The 15,558-nt window shown below is 42.6% G+C and overlaps 1 protein-coding gene across 2 annotated transcripts in view; it reads right to left on the bottom strand.

Annotated features, from left to right (window-relative positions):
• Positions 1–15,558, bottom strand: part of KCND2 (potassium voltage-gated channel subfamily D member 2) — a 270,490-nt gene that overhangs the window by 29,097 nt on the left and 225,835 nt on the right. The gene's annotated exons all lie outside the window — the stretch shown is intronic.

The following is a 15,558-nucleotide window of genomic DNA, read 5'->3' on the forward strand; positions in this document are numbered from 1 at the left end:
GAACTGGATTAAAAAGCAATATAATGTTAAAAGAAAGTGTTTTATATCTCATGGAAAAATGAAAAAAATATGAACCAGGATGAATGCACAGCAATCCCAAAGATTCATAGTTTTAAATAAATTGATACAAATAAACTAGAGTATAAAGAATTTCCAACAGTTCCTGTCTGAGACATTAACTGGAAGCAACATGAACATCTGGCTATGAAAAGCCTCACCTTCAAAAGTAGCACCATCTCTAGCCATTCTTCACTTCAAAGATTAGAGGTAAAAGATGGACAATGCCATCAAATGAGGCTCTGTCCATGGTGCCCAGCAATGACTGAATAAAGACCCTGCAGTACTGGTGGTAAACAGGAGCAGTGTGAAATGCACTGACCACACCAAGGGCTGCTGTAAAGAGAGCCCAGTTCAGGCTCCACTGATTCCCAGCAGGACAGACTAGAGTTTGACACATTCTCCCTGGGAAACAATTCCAAGGCAACTGATAATTACCACCCATCTAATCTCCCTCACCCGCCCTTGGTTCATGGGCACTCTCTGTTCCCCCAGACACCTCATGAGCACATGGAAGATGACGACCCAACACAATTCTGAGTCCTTCTAGGAACATACTATTTGGTAAAATTTAGGATTGAGCTGTGAAGCACAGATTTTGGTGCAGATTTAAACACACTTTCTGAAGCCCAGGGGTCTGTTTTGATGTGCCACCTTGTTCCAGCAGAGAGAGAGTTTTCCTATTAGTTGTGTGATTAGGTATATTCTGGGCCCAGTGCTCATCCCAGATATATTGCTGAAAATTTTATGTAATTCATTTCTCCTACATTTTTCCTTTTCGTTTCAATACTTGTGCTAAATAGCAGCAAATTCAAAACAAAGCATTGATCTGCCAATCCAATCCTAAATTTCTCTGGAGTATATATTAGCCACCAGGTAAAACTGCTCCAAGTACAAATCACATTAACACTAAAAAGCACCGTGAAAGTTTGCAAGGACAGCCATGACTCTTTGTGACAGCTACTGGGCACAGCACTGAGATCTGTGAGCTGATTGCACTTGGGAATCAAATCCAGCTGCTCCCATGTTCAGATAAAACTGACTGACAAGAGGTTTTAGCCACTGCTGGCCTTCATGCTGCTCAGCACTCTAATGGGCAGATCAAGATCTACGTAGGGATGATTCCCAGCAAATTTGCAATTCCTTTTGCTTTTTCCCCCATCCCACAGGGAAGTTTGCTGCCTCCTTGGGGCCCAGGTAAGGGATATTACTAGGAAAATTCCTGATCTGTTACAACCCTCTGACTATTACCCTCTATTCGTTGTCAGGTCCGTAGGGATGAGATTGAAGAAATTAGCCCTGGAGCTATCACAATGGACTTCAGGGCACTGGGGCATTTGGTGAAAGGAGTGTGTGCAAGGAGTGTGGTTCAACAAGGCCAAGTGCATGGCTCTGAACTTTGGTCACAAAAACCCCATGCAGAGCTACAGGATGGGGGCAGAGGGGCTGGAAAGTCACACAACAGGAAAGGACTTGCACTTGGTGGTTACAACTGGCTGAAAATGAGCCAGCTTGTGCCCAGGCTGGCAAGAAAGGCAGTGGCTGATCCTGGCTTGGATCAGAAACAGTGTGGCCAGGAGGGAAACGACTGTCTGCCCATACTCTGGTGTGCTGAGGGCACACCTCAAGTCCTGTGTCCAGTTCTGAGACCCTCAATTCAGGAATGATATTGAGGAGCTGGAGCGAGTCGGAGATGGAACAGAGAAGCTGGTGAAGGGCTGGAGCACAAGTCCTGTGAGGACGGGCTAAGGGAGCTGGGCTAGAGAGAGGAGGCTCAGAGGGGACTGCATTGCTCTCTACGAGTACCTGAGAGGAAATTGCAGCCAGATGGGGATTGGCCTCTTCTGCTGTGCTTCCAGTGAAAAGATGAGAGGGAATGGCCCCACATTGCACCAGGTTCAGATAAGATATTAAAAAAAATCACTGAAAAGAGTGGTGTCAGGCATTGGAATAAGTTGCCCAGGGTGGTGGCAGCGTGACTATCTCTGGAAGTGTTCAAGAAGTGTCTGGGTGTGGCATTTGGGGATAGGGTTCAGGGGTGGTTACAGTGGTGCCAGGTGGATGGTTAGACTAGATGGTCTTGAAAGTCTCTTCCAACCTTGGTGATTCTGTGATTCTGTAAAGTTCCCAGACTGCAATGCAGGTTTGCTTTTGCTCAGTGGCACACCTTCCCACTGTAAAACATCCTGGTTCTTCTTCCATATATTTACTTCCATTAGACAACAGAAGTTTGGTATGTTAAAATACTGATAGAAGAACTATTAAAAATGGTTTGGAAATAATAAATAGAATTTTTGCCTTCTCTTTAAAAATAATCATCCTCTCAACTTTCTATTTATTACTTGTTTTGCTTCACATATTTTCACCTCCCTTGAAAATAGGCTTTTGTGTCACATTCAGCACTGGCCAATTAGGCCAAGCTAATTTTTTGCTTGCCAACACAACCACCAGTGGATCTGTATTATTTTTATATTCCTTCAGGCAGAGCTGAAAAACATGAAATAGCTTTTGTCAGTATGACACAGCTACTGGCCTAAGTCTCTAGGGATCTCTGCCAAATATTGAATACTTCACTTATTTTTTTATTTTTTCTCTAATGCCTACTTGAAATCTGTTCAACCAAGGGTAAAAAGTACTCATATATTTTTATACACACACACACACACACACACACACACACAAACACATATGATAAATGATGCATGATTATATATTATACACTATACATTTAATACTACATATACACACTTAGGTAAAACTAAGACCTTTCCCTGTAAAGTAATAATAATTCCATTATAAATCTTTTGTGCATTAAAAGATTTATCACAGTCCAGTATCTTAGTCTCCCTTTCTAGCTAGCAGTCAGGAGAGTAATTTTTCTGAGAATATCTACTGTTATTTTGCACCAGAAATTCAGCTCCTTTTTTTTCATGGCATTTTTCATGCCCTCCTATTTAGAATATAGTTGAAAAAACATATCAGCTGCAATGGACCATTTACTATTTTTTCTCTTGGTCTAATAAACTTTTTTGCTCTTGTTCATTTTTTAGAGATTTCTGAACTTGCTCAGCTAAGTCAAGGAGAATCAAAACAACTCATGCACTTCTAGTCTAGCAAAACAAAAGTCTCTTCTGAGTTCACTCAAGGCTCTGCACAATTCAGCTTTCCATCAGTGCTAAATCACTCCAAACCTTGAAAGAAGGAGGTGATGCTGTAGCCTGGCAGAGTAATCACCTTCAGCTGAGGTTAGTTATATCCCCTTTCTTGCAAAGAAACCAAGAGCCTGTATGAGCTGCTCTGCCCAGGGACAGCTTAACTCTCACCCTCCCAGCCTCTTCAGGCTGTAAAAGCTTGGTGCTGCGTGGTTTATGTAAGTTAAATAGGGAAATTTGCAACTATTACAATTACAAATTGAATTATTGAATCAATTGTTTCAGATGTCTTCTCTTCATCAAATTGTGCAGCATGGAGCTTGACTGCTTAACCACACTGGCTCTGAGTCTTGACACAAATTTGAATGGATATCTTTGGATATGGCAATGTAGCAGCATGTTACAAAGAGTAGAAATGGGTCTGCCTCTGCCAGTTTTGCTAGTGCATTTTGTAATGTGACCTCTTGTGTGCTCGTAATTGGACTCAAGCCACCAATGAATCTCTGAACATTAGCACACTGCAATGACAGAGTAATGACTTTCTGTCACTACTAACCCCATTCCTATTTGAATTCATGTCCCATGACTGAGAGGTTCTGTATTTCACTACCAATCCTCTCAGTCATTCAGGCATAAAGCTTTATAATGCAGACCACTACTATTCTTTTCGCAAGTAGAAAATAAATAAATTTTCCACATGGGTTTTTAAAATTATTTTTTTTTAATTTTAAAGAAATGTTTCCCTCTCTCTTGTATACAACATTTAAAAACTTTGTTTTCAAAATTTCAAAATTTTCAATCTTTTTAGAGATTGCTGATAAACCTTGAATTTTCTCATGAATTGCTCGGAAATTAAACTTCTGGACGCCTAAATATAACTTCATTACATTTTTAAAATGAAAACTCTGTCAAGTTTCAGTATTCATTAGAAAGTCTGAAGCTTTGTAGAAAATTTGTCAGATGCCAATGGTAAACAGAAGGATTTTTGAAGGTCGCATGAGACTTCTTTTCCCAGAGTGATGCAAATGCATTTTCCCTACATGTGTTGCCAAGAAATCATGCAATAGGGAATGCTAGAAAGGGATTTTCTCAATCTCTTCCTGTGCAGCCTGTATTTTTATAAAATGCTTATAAACATTCAACACTCTAAGCCTGGTTTAATTGGATAATCAAACCACAGCTACAAGAAGTCTTGTAATTTTTTCCAATTAATTTTCATTTTTGAATTTCAACATGAAGAAAACACTACCTGTCAGGAGTGAGTAATGTCTTTAGAGGCTGGAGCTTCCATGAGGGGTCAAATCCCTCGTGTATGAAAATGTTTTGATCCCAGTTATCCAACAGATGGTTTGACAGCACTGAACACCAAGGGTGGAACTCAGAAGGAGCACCTGCACTTCTCCCCCAGCTTTTGGAAGGAAAGCCTTGTTCTATCCTCTCCCTTCCTCAGGTTTTGAAAGACAATCCTGTTTCGCTTAAGATCATGGCTCAGTATATTTCTCTACAGAGTGCAGCCCTCCTTGTAGCATGGATCTGGATTCTGTGAGGGACTAAGAATTCAGTCTCACAGTACTACTTTGCCTTTTTTTCCAACCAATTGGCTTACACTGACCTTCCCCAGAGGGCAAACTCCATTTTTAGGTGTCTAATTCTCTTGTCATTATTTGGCACAGCCTGTGCGCAAACGCTGTGCCTAGTAATTAGATACTGCAGCGCTTGGGGTTGTGACACAAGACTTTCTGAATCATTAATATTATGCCTCCACTGTGATTCTTTGCCTTTCCAAAGCTTGTGTGTCATGCTCAGAAAAATCTTGTGTGTGTCAGACATAGGCCTGAAAGCACTACAAAAGTTACTTTTTCACTAGAGATTCCTGTGCTGCAAATAGGGGTTCCTTCTGCTTATCCACCCTCTGCAGTGAATTACCCAAATCAGTGATTCCTGGGCATTTTGAATTATGCACCAGCTTGCTCTGAACTGCTGTGAACCTTTAGAATTACATGGTCAATTGAGAGCACTATAAAAGCAATATATTGCAGATCATTTATCTTGGCCCTGCAGGCTGTAGTTTTGGACCCCTAGATGTAAGCAACAACAAGCAAGTAAAGTTCTTCCTGACCAGCACTCTTGCCACAGCTGAAAGTTGTTTCCTGAGCCACACTCTCCAGCCTGACCTCAACATCCACAGCAGCATCAAAGAATAACCTATCAGTTTCTACCTGCCTCCCAGCATAACTATATTTGATGTATTTATCTTTCTGTATGTCAAAATCCATTGGGAACTCTAGCCAATATCCGGCATTTCTCATGCTTAATTTTGCCTGTGCCATTCACTGAAAATTTTGTCCTTGGTTTTTAAATTTCTACTCAACCTTTTGGTTCAAACTGTTTCTTTTATCTCTACAACAACAGGCATGGTTTAATGAGGAATGCCAAACCCTCTCCTTTTCATGCATTTTCAATTAGTTTTGTTTCTCACCCAGTATAAATCACTTTCTATAGACCTTTATATAGCAGGTCTTCTGTAGTTTTCTGCTGTCAGGTTTGTTGTTTTCAGTGGGTTGAGCACTGTTCTCCTTCCTTTTCTCCTTGACTTTGTTATTTTAGGTACTTTCTTATTTGTGCCCACATTATAACTGCACAGCTTTGGTGCTTGAGCAGGAATCCTGGGAGAAGAGTGCTAATGCTGCACTCCTGATGCAAACAGATTACTCACCTCAAAGCACTGCTTCTCCATGAACTGCCTGACAACTGTCCCCTGGGTTTCCACTGATTTTCACCTCTGTACAGAATTTGTGTGTCCAGGGAATGAGTGAAGAAATGACCTGTTGGCCTTGAGCTCTTACATGGTACAGGGGCAGAGGGGTGACAGGTATGGCTTCATCCCCCTACAGATGTTGTACTGTGTTGCACACGCCAATCTCCAGAAGTGACTTTTGTTCTCCTGCAGGAAATGGTAGTTGGTGTCTCATGATTGCAAGGACAACCAACAACCAACTTACAGCCCAGAGATTCAACACAGTAAAAATCATAGCTGTTGAATTTTCTTTAAGAGTAGCGTCTTCAAAAGAAGCATTTTCAAAGTGCAGAATAGTTTCCAATGATTGATTAATGCTGTATTCTAACCTCATTACTTGCAACTACAGTTTCACCTATGCCAGAGGGCTTTTTTGAGTATCCACTTTCAGCTCTCTGATGCTTGTGATCTGGCTCACAATCTATATCTGATTGCAGAGGAGACCTCACCAATGGTATTAGTGTTTCTGTTTCTTGTGATAATAAAAGACATATTACTTAAAGAGGTAATTTGCGTGATTCATAATAATTTTTGTCTTCTACAATAGACCTCCCCTGTCTTTACAGAATATGCTATGCTCTCACAGCTGTACTGGTCTCTTGTACCCTGCTTAACTCCACCTGGTACCAGACCAGAGGTTCTCCTTGATGCTGTCTTTCACCCCTAGTGAGTTGCAAGGATTCTTTTTATGGGAAGAACATGAATCTGCTCCACTACCATGACCACTGCCAAGATGCACAGCAATCTCGTTCTTTTAACTTCCATACTTAGGATTTCTTCTAGCACTAGAAAAACTGAACTAATAATACTTCCTATAGAAAGAGTGTAATTATTTCAAGAATCTGAGACTGACTAATCACATGTTCCTTTTATTATGAATCCTGTTATATTCTCTGGTGCATTTAAATAATCTTTCACCCTGCTGGTAAACTTTAGGATGTGAGATCTCAGAGTTACTTGTGTTGGAGAGGACAGATCAGTTCTGGGTCTTAAACAGCTAAAAAGCCACTAAACTGCATTTCATTGCTTCCAAAGTAGGACAAATTTTGGTTATAAATATTAAGAGATGTTACATTTCTTTTTACTCAAAACTGTGCTATTACAGGCTCATAAGTCAGATAGCAATTCAAGCTCTCTCTCTCCAGGCCTTTCCTTCCTTAATGTGCTCATCAGCATTAACCACCAAATGCATCTGCCTTAGGAGCTAGAAAATCTCTATGTTCTATTATCAACATTATGTCTTTAATAAACAGATATGTCACTGGCCTATTCCTTTTCAGAAAGTGTTGGAAGGGGTGGGGGAAAAGTCTACATGAGGTCAACTCTCACAGGAAAGAAAATAAAATACAAAATTAATAGAAGCTTCTTAGGGAGTAATGCAGCAATTTCCATCTGTGCCGATAATTCAGAACACAGCTGAGCAGTATTTTTCCCTCTGATTTTATATTATGCCACTTTTGTTTCCCCCCCTCCCTTCTCCAGCCTAAAAAGGTTCCATCTGTCTGCTAATCTCTGATCGTCCCAGTCATAAGAACCACTGTCCAGCCAGTGGAACTCAAATTTTAGTTTGTCGGATCATGGCTTAAAGGCTTTGGGATCCTATGTTCATAGAAATATACGTGTCACCATATGTGTACCATCAGAATAACCTCGCAGAGAATAACCTCATCAGAATAACCTCACAGAATAACCTCCCAGATAAGAACAAGGAGCCTGAGGGAGAAGAAGAAAGAGGTGTCTGGGGGCAAGGTTCCTATTCCTCAGGGATTGTACTCGTGTCTCTGAGAACAGCCATGCATGTGGTCCTCCTGCTCAGTGATTAAGTGCTGTGAAGGTTAGGTGAGGGAACCCCGTGGATGTGTTGGCCACCTTTTAAATAGATTTATCAGCTTCAGCTCAATGTTGTCTGGCATAGACCCCAGACCAGGACTGGATTTCATCTACCAGCTCACAGGGTGGGCAGAAGAGACATGCAACCAGTGGCTCTACCTCCTGCATATTTCTACTCACTGCTGCTGGTATCCCACAGGGAGAGGGGCACTGCTTCTGCTCCAAGTAAAGGATAGCCTGTGAACCTCAGTGGACAATATGGACCAGATTTTAGGATGTGGTTGCTGGTGACTATAAAACAGTGACTCAGCTCATCTGCATCTGTTCTATCCTTCTGACATAATAATTATGCAACTATGAAAAATGAGCAATTAAGCAAAAGCAGGCAGTGGGGATAGATTTCCTGAAACACAGAGTTCATCAAAGTATAGTTATGACATAGTGGAGCCAAATTCCTGTTAGTACAAATGTTTGCTGTAATAAGAAGAGTAAGCCTTAAATAGTGCTGGAGAAACACTAAAGACAATCAAAACTTTGTGACAGTCCAAGTAATTGATTCATTTTAGCTTGTAGATAAGGGATTGAGGAGATTTACTTAATCCTTTAAAAAAACCCTCCACCTTAAGTGGTTTATAAACCTATGTAACATATTACTTGAAAAACAAATCAGAATGTGACGTAAACCAACAAGTGTAATAAATGCTGTTGTTCTTCCAAAAATCTTTTGGACATGTCAGATGTAATTACATTGATACTTATTTTATTCTGTTCCCATAAAAGGGATGCATTTGTGGAGGTCATGTACTGCATTATATCTAGCCCTTTCTACTAAGCTGAGCTGTTATGCAAGAAGTGCATTAGGGCTACAGGGTAGCTCTTGCCAAAGGCCGAGTGGCACCATAAAAAAAGAACACTTAGCAGAGGAGACTTCATTAAAATATTTCTCTCTTTCTTGTGCAGGCAAACAGTTTTGCTTTGTAGGAGTAAAAATCCTATTGTTACAGAGTCATGGATGCTAGCTATTTTTGGTACCTGAGTCTGTCAAGGTCTCAGGGTAGCAGTCATGGAAGTCTAACATAGTCTTTTTTGCTCATTTTCTATAAATAATGCCCTAAACCCCCATTCCAGATCTTATCTGCAGTACATGAGGAGGGCAAGAGGACCTTAAGGAGAAAGAGAGGGATATTTTCCCTGCTGAAGTCAATATAAAGGCAATGTGTTTGTCCTTGCAAGTTCTGTCTGAGCTTATTCATTGAATAGTAGGAGCAGGATTAGACCCCATAATACTCTTTAAAATTGACAGGAGGTGGATTAGGGCTAAAAGTACTGATAACAACCTGTTTTCTTCAAAAACAATCTGCACATGAGTTTTCAGGATTTAAATGTGTGGGATCTCAGCACATCATTCCTGATGTTCAGAGATGCCAGGAGAACCCTTGGGGGTCTCGAAAATCCTGGAATGTTGCCAAGAGTGTCTGGTGGCTTGATTTTGATCCATCCACAGAAATAACAAGAGTTTGAGGACAAGAGAATCACTTTAGAGTAAAAGGTGTAAAATAGACACATTTAGAAAGTGAAATATAGATTTTAAGGTTTTTAGGTACAGGGGGGTTATGGAGACAAGATGGAGGGATCAGGGCGTATCTTGTCCTTCTTCTTCCTTCTTCTTGTCCTCCATCTCCTGTGGTGATGTTGGCATTTGGGGATTGGTTTATGGTGAAGGTGCACTTGCCAACATGGGTGAAAAGCATTGGGAAATAAAGGTAAATATTGTGTACGTAGATATTAGTATAAAAAGACATGACCGCCCCGTGGGTGGTCAGAGAGTGCCTGTGACTGCTTGCAGATCAGACCTCTGTTGGGCAGACAGAAAATTTTGTAGATAAGAAATAATAAACAACCTGAAGACCGAAAAGCTGAAGAGTCCAGACTCATCCTTTAAAACGCGTGCCACCCAAGAACCACACTACCCGTGTCGGGGCAGAGACAGACAGCCGAACCCGACATTTGGCGTCCCTGGGTGGGCACCCAGTGGGCACCCGGTGGGCACCCAGTGGGCAGCCGGTGGGCACCCGGCGGACGACCCAGTGAGCTACTCGGCAGCAACCGGCGATCCAGCAGCAACCGGCAGCACTCGCTGAGCCACGGTGAGCTCTGTTGTGCACCTCTTGCACAGGGGCAGCCTTGAAGCACCGAGTGGGCAGCTCCCGAACTGGACTCATTCCCAGGAGAGCACTGATAACTCCTTGGGAAAACAGCCAGAAAGCAGCCAGCAGAATCTGCAGAAGCGGCGGCCGCAGAGAACACCGCACTCCACCTCCACCGAAGAAAGTTCGTAGCAGGACAGCCCGGATCGGAATCGGAAAAGGCGCCTCCGAATCCATCTCCTGTGACCTGCAGGCCAGAGACCAGGAGCCTTCGGACTGCTCTGACGACAGGAATTCGGTGAGAAGGTCAAGAATTAAGAACATGGGGGGTACACTTTCCCAGGAACAAATAGAAATTCTGTCCGACCTACAGGGCGTGGCAGACACACACACAAGGGGGATCCCAAAGAAAAAGCTTAGAGAATTACTGCTGTGGGTGCGGTGTAATTACCCGTACTCAGAAACACGGTTGTTATTTGAGGTAGGCTTTTGGCAAGAAGTTAACAGACACCTATATTTTCTAGCCACCAATGATGATAAGACAGCCTTGAAATTGCTGTCTTCAGCAAGAATCATGTTAGAGGCGACCTCGACTCAGTTGAGAGGGTCAGCCAGGCAACAAGTTGTTGCGGGTCCCAAAAGGGCGGAGGGACCAGAGCAAGGCTCCAAGCAGAGATTGGCTCTGATCTCAATTAGCCCGGGGGGAAAGGTGCCCGAGAAAAGGGGACCGGGAGAAATGTCATTGCCTTCAGTCCCACCATCCCGAAAACCCAAGGGAACCCCAAAGCGCCCCGAAACTCCAGAGAGTGTGGGGGCTTCACCCTCTGACTCAGACACAGATGATGCCATTCCACTCCCTGATGAAATAAAGTTTTCTCCTAGCGATATCGAGGAATCAGAGGGAGAGGAGGTGGAAAAAGTGGCGGAGTCGGGGAGGGGGGTTCAAAGGGAACAAGCGGGGAGGGGGGATGCGCTCTCTTGCGGCATGCGCGGCGGCACGGAAGCGGCGGCGGCCGGCGGGGGGGGCGTGGAGGCGATGGGAGACACGGGTTCTGGTGCGGCTTTTGCGAGCACAACGCCGAAAGCAGCGGCGGCTCCATTTAGCGCGGTGTCAAAAATGCGCGGGTCGAGCAAGACTCAAAGGACGGCCGGGGAGGACTTTCAAACCAGCGCGGCGGCGTCAGACACGGGCAGCAAGGGCGGAGCAGCTGCAGAGCTCCAGCGAGCTGCCACGGAGGGACGCAGGAGACGCGCGGTGGTGACGTCGGACCCGGAAATTTGGACCAGGAGATCGGCTCGAATTGCAGCGCGAAGGGGGGCACCCGCGGGGGGGGGGCTGCGCGCTTCGGCGGGGGGTGTGGATACAGCGTCAGAGGAGGAGGAAAAAGGGGCAGGAACAGAAAATAGGGAGGAGACTTCGGAGGTGGAGCGGGACGGAGACAGTGACGTCAGTACAGGGGAGGCAGGGGGCGTCCCCGAAGGCACGCATGCGCGGGAAGTGCCGGCGGAGCGAGGTCGGGGGCGGGTCCGATCCTCTGTGACGTCTGGGGCGAAAAGGAGGGGCCACGTTCGGGGTTCGACATCCCGGGGCTCCACCCCCTCTCCGAGACCGATGCCTTTAGTTTCAAATCCTATGGTTCAAACCCCTTCCACTCAAAAGCATTCAAGTATTCAGCCCTCAATGCCAGCTCAGTTAACAGCCATGCAAACTCGGTCTCAAACACGGCTGCAAATGCTGCAGTCTGCAGAGCAGGAGAGCACAGATCCCAGAGGCAGAGAAACGAGTACGCAGACGGAGGAGGAAACTCAAGTTGTGAACAGCGACTCGGAAGAAAAACGAAAAGAATAAAAACTTTGGGGGGTTTTTTCCTTTGTGGCTTTGAGTGGGAGCATGACAATGAAATTTTATAAGGGTGAAGTCGTGAGCTTCATGATGCTCATGCTTTTATCTGTTGCTTTAAGCAATAGAGCAAATCTACCTGTCAGTCAGCCAAAACAAAATGTTTGGGAAGCATTAGCCCAGGCAGCAAATTTAGAAAGTATCTGCCTGACACATTCGAAACCAGGGAAACCATTCACAGCATGCATGGTTGGATTGCCAGTGAGCGAATGGCCAATTCCAGGGCATTCTCCAATGGAGATTTCGCAGGTCATTAAAGATCCTGTGAAGGAATGGTGTGCTTGGACACATCTTTTACCTGTGGCTTCTACCGAACCGCAGGAACTGGAGATTTTTGGGTCCACAACAATGGAGCTATGCATGAAATTCGAAATTTCGAATGTGTCAAGGACAAACAAAAGTGTTGATGTCACACCAAATCACGAATATTATAGAAATGCATCAGCCTGGTGCAATCACACTGTGACGACAGCCAAAGGATCAATCCAGGTTCCAGTGCAATTGCCACGTGGGTTGTTTTTAATTTGTGGGGACAGAATTTGGCACAGCATTCCTGCAAATGCCAAGGGAGGTCCATGCAGCATTGGGAGAATTTCAATGTTGTCACCAGATTTGAAAGTATTAAGAGAGCAAAAACACAAAGAAAAAAGGTCCTTGCAACATTACAGTGTAAACTGTGATGATGAAGTGTACACTTGGGACAAGGCAAGGAGAATTGCAGCAGCAATTTTCTCACCTCAGACAGCGTCGGGGGTGGCCTTGACTCAACTGGACCACATGGGTTGTTGGTTGAGCAAGCATGCTCAATCAGTCTCTCTCGCTTTGAGTGATATGTTAAAAGACGTAAGCAGTGTGAGAGAGGCAACTCTGCAAAATAGAGCAGCAATCGATTATCTATTGCTCGCTCATGGACATGGATGTGAAGAGTTTGAAGGAATGTGCTGCATGAATCTCTCAGATCATTCAAAATCAATTCATGAAAGTATTCAAAACATAAAAGACAGTATAAAGAAACTAGGCGAAGTCACTGGATCATGGATTGATGATTTGGCGGGATTTTTTGATCTTTCTCCCTTATGGAGAGGGTTTTTAAAAATGGGATTTTATATTTTAATAATTCTCTTAGTCCTCATGCTCATCGTCCCATGCATCTTTTTGTGTGTGAGACGTGTCATGAGTCAAGTTGCCAAAGAAGTCTTCTTGGTGCAAACAGAAGGGGGAGATGTGGGATCTCAGCACATCATTCCTGATGTTCAGAGATGCCAGGAGAACCCTTGGGGGTCTCGAAAATCCTGGAATGTTGCCAAGAGTGTCTGGTGGCTTGATTTTGATCCATCCACAGAAATAACAAGAGTTTGAGGACAAGAGAATCACTTTAGAGTAAAAGGTGTAAAATAGACACATTTAGAAAGTGAAATATAGATTTTAAGGTTTTTAGGTACAGGGGGGTTATGGAGACAAGATGGAGGGATCAGGGCGTATCTTGTCCTTCTTCTTCCTTCTTCTTGTCCTCCATCTCCTGTGGTGATGTTGGCATTTGGGGATTGGTTTATGGTGAAGGTGCACTTGCCAACATGGGTGAAAAGCATTGGGAAATAAAGGTAAATATTGTGTACGTAGATATTAGTATAAAAAGACATGACCGCCCCGTGGGTGGTCAGAGAGTGCCTGTGACTGCTTGCAGATCAGACCTCTGTTGGGCAGACAGAAAATTTTGTAGATAAGAAATAATAAACAACCTGAAGACCGAAAAGCTGAAGAGTCCAGACTCATCCTTTAAAACGCGTGCCACCCAAGAACCACACTACCCGTGTCGGGGCAGAGACAGACAGCCGAACCCGACATAAATGTAAAAAAAATGAAGTGTTGTAATCTTTTAAATACTATATGAAACTACTTTTGAGTTGAACTTTACTGGAAGAATAATTCCTTAATGACCAACAATTACAGGTTTGTGTAATGAGTGTTTTTTAAGCTCCAGAGACCTAGTTTCCTTTGACTTCTAATACAAAACATGTCATTTATTAAGTAGAGTTTTGTAATCACTTTGACTGGGAACCAAAATAGAGGTCTTTAATGAAGACATATTTCAAGGTGGTGAAACAAAAAGTTTTGCTGTGGCACATCACTTTGTGAACACCATAGACTGAATTCTAACCTCATGTACACCAATGAATCCTCACTGGAATCAATGGACAGTACCACAGAAAAAAAATGAATAGTGAACTTATGTCTGAAAACTAACCTCTGTTATTGGTAGTCTTTCAGAACTATGGCAAACCAGCTCCCTGTTGATGATGAGGATTTACTACCAGTGCAGTGCTAGTAATGTGTATTTCTAGATGGATATGAAGGCAGTGTCTATGCTCCAAAAGCCTTAGCAGAACTTATAGAGGCAGGAGATGACACCAAAATAGAAGTTAAGTTATACACTGTTACTTATCTGAATTTTGAAAATGTTGTTTGTGATAGGAATATCCTTTCTGTAGTAAGAATGGTGGGACACATAATTTATGCATATTTATGCATAGTCCTTCTCCTGGATTTGTCTCACCTTCCTCCAGAAAGCTATTGGAGCAATCTCAATCAGAGAGCCCTCAAATCTTAATGCATAATGAACTATTTCCAAAGACTTCAGGGTAAGATCTTTCCCATCATCATCTGAAACTCCAGGTAAAGTCAAGTGCTTTAACTATGGAGTGCTAAAGAGCAGAAGAGATGAATTTCAGCCCATACACTTATGTTCTGAGAAACAATGAAGATGCTCAGAGACTAATGATGGTGTTCTTTAGAAGCTCCTCATACTCCCTTTCCAAATGTCAAAATCAAAAGCATTTCTTCTCAGTAGATAGTAAATACTCAGAGAAATAAAACCTGTCTTTTCCCTTTATATGCACAGAACATTTTACTTGCTCTTTTTTTCTCTTTGTTTGACTGTGCTTACCTATCAATACATGGGTACTTGCTCGTGTGGAAGAGTATTTAATCACATTTGGCCAGAATTTTAAGGAGTTTAATAAATAACATCTTTGTTTTTTGGTGTTTGAAATTATACTTTTGACTTTGTTTTTAGTTTACAGATGAGGTTGACAGGTCATTTATAGTCTAAAAATATTCTAATTCTTTTTTATTGCAATTTTTATTATTACTCTGTCTTAAGCAATGGAATACATCTTTCAATATTTCATTCACTTAGTTTATTAAGATATACAGTCTCTTCTCCCTTCCTTTTGATTTCATTTGCCTATACATTTTTATGATTCTGCCCTAAAGGATAACCTGTAAATCAGTTCATGCTCATGTTTTATATTAATATGTGCTAAATAATATAGAGAAACTGGTCAGACCTATTTAACACACCAGACTGGAAACTCTCTACTGTGAGGTATCTTACTGAGCATTTCACAAGTCTCTAATCTCCATTAGCCTGAACAAACAACTACAACCCACACAAAACAGCTAAATCCAGGGCTGAATATTTCTGAAGCAGGAATAATAATAATGTTTCTGCAAGTTGGTGTTAGCAAAGTCAACAGAAAATTATATTTGTCAGACATTTAAATACTCTCTTTTTATTCCTCTTCTTGCCAAAATTACATTTAAAATAAAGTGTAAAGAACCACTTCACTTAGAAGAGCAGCCTGTATGTTCATTAGTGCTCAGCTCAAATGATTT

The sequence above is a fragment of the Molothrus ater genome, chromosome 5 (genome assembly GCF_012460135.2).
Source record: "Molothrus ater isolate BHLD 08-10-18 breed brown headed cowbird chromosome 5, BPBGC_Mater_1.1, whole genome shotgun sequence".
In the NCBI taxonomy this organism is placed as follows: domain Eukaryota; kingdom Metazoa; phylum Chordata; class Aves; order Passeriformes; family Icteridae; genus Molothrus; species Molothrus ater.